A 1,898-nucleotide genomic window follows, 5' to 3' on the forward strand; every position below is an offset into this window, starting at 1 on the left:
TCCGTGTCCCCTGGTGTGTCCGTCATAGCGCCCCCTAGGCGGGCACGCCGTAGGACCGAGCCCCTGTCGCTCCGGCCCTGGGAAAAGCCCCGAGAGGCTGGGTCGAATCAGGTCTTTCAATTTTTATGTTTGTCCATCCATGGTTTAAATGTCCCGAAATGTGTCCGGGATAGCGCCCCCTGGCCGGGCGCGCACTCAGGACCGAGCCCCTGTCGCTCGAGTCCTGGAAGTCCTTAAGAAAGAGGCTGGTCTGAAATCAGGTCGAAAAAATTTTTATGTTTGTCCATCCATGGTTTAAATGTCCCGAAATGTGTCCGGGATAGCGCCCCCTGGCCGGGCGCGCACTCAGGACCGAGCCCCTGTCGCTCGAGTCCTGGAAGTCCTTAAGAAAGAGGCTGGTCTGAAATCAGGTCGAAAAAATTTTTATGTTTGTTCTTCCAGGGTGTCCATGTCCCTAAATGTGTCCGAGATAGCGCCCCCTAGGCGGCCACGCATGTCCGCGTGAGCCCCTGTCCTCAGAGCCTGGAAGAACCATTCGAAAAAAGAACCATCGAAAAGAGGGGGAAAATCCAACTTTTGAGTCCCAAAATAGCTCACTTTGACTCGGACACATTTCCTGCCAATTCGGCCTGTCTAAGCCTGGCGCACCTACTAACGTGATGGGGGTGTTTTGGTAGACCTGGTAAAAACAGGGAAAATCGAAAGAGGCTTAAAGTAGGCTAGAACTCAAGCCTCTCTCGTTGTTGGACTTAGAAAAAATCCGGCTCGAAAAATAAATCCCATTGAAATGCATTGGGCTTGGCGCTGGGATTTTTTTCTAAGTATGTGAACGAAAGAGGCTAAGGAGGCTGGAAGTTAGGCCTCTCTCGTTGTTGGACTTAGAAAAAATCCACTTTTTTTGCACGGGATTTTTTCTAAGTGTCACATGGAAGAGGCTAAACAGGCTGGAGGCCAGGCCTCTCTCGTTGTTGGACTTAGAAAAAATCCCAAAAGTGGACACTCTGACAAAATCACGCATGTTGACACTTAGGCAAAAAATCCAACTTTTGCTCCACGGAAGAAAGAGGCTAAGGAGGCTGGAACTTAGGCCTCTCTCGTTGTTGGACTTAGAAAAAATCCACTTTTTTTGCACGGGATTTTTTCTAAGTGTCTCATGGAAGAGGCTAGACAGGCTGGAGGCCAGGCCTCTCTCGTTGTTGGACTTAGAAAAAATCCCAAAAGTGGACACTCTGACAAAATCACGCATGTTGACACTTTGGCAAAAAAGCCAACTTTTTTGGACTTGGCCCGGCTTTTCTTCCATTTGTCCCCCACTTGGGCTGGTTCACTCCTGGGTATCTTTTGGTCATTCCCGGGGGCCCCGGAGCTCGCGCAGCTCGCTGCGGGACTTCTGGAACTCCATCCTGGGTAGGATTTTTAATCAATTTCGGACCTTTTTCCAACTTTTTCTCAAATTGTCCCCCACTTTGGCTGGTTCACTCCTGGGTATCTTTTGGTCATTCCCGGGGGTCCCGGAGCTCGCGCAGCTCGCTGCGGGGCTTCTGGAACTCCATCCTGGGTAGGATTTTTAAACAATTTCGGACCTTTTTCCAACTTTTTCTCAAATTGTCCCCCACTTTTGATGGTTCACTTCTGGGTGCCTTTTGGTCATTCCCGGTGTTCCTGCGGCTCGCGCAGCTCGCTGCGGGGCTTCTGGAACTCCATCCTGGGTAGGATTTTTAATCAATTTCGGACCTTTTTCCAACTTTTTCTCAAATTGTCCCCCACTTTCGCTGGTTCACTTCTGGGTGCCTTTTGGTCATTCCCGGTGTTCCTGCGGCTCGTGCAGCTCGCTGCGGGACTTCTGGAACTCCATCCTGGGTAGGATTTTTAAACAATTTCGGACCTTTTTCCAACTT

This window comes from Nerophis ophidion, unplaced genomic scaffold (assembly GCF_033978795.1).
Source record: "Nerophis ophidion isolate RoL-2023_Sa unplaced genomic scaffold, RoL_Noph_v1.0 HiC_scaffold_276, whole genome shotgun sequence".
In the NCBI taxonomy this organism is placed as follows: Eukaryota; Metazoa; Chordata; class Actinopteri; order Syngnathiformes; family Syngnathidae; genus Nerophis; species Nerophis ophidion.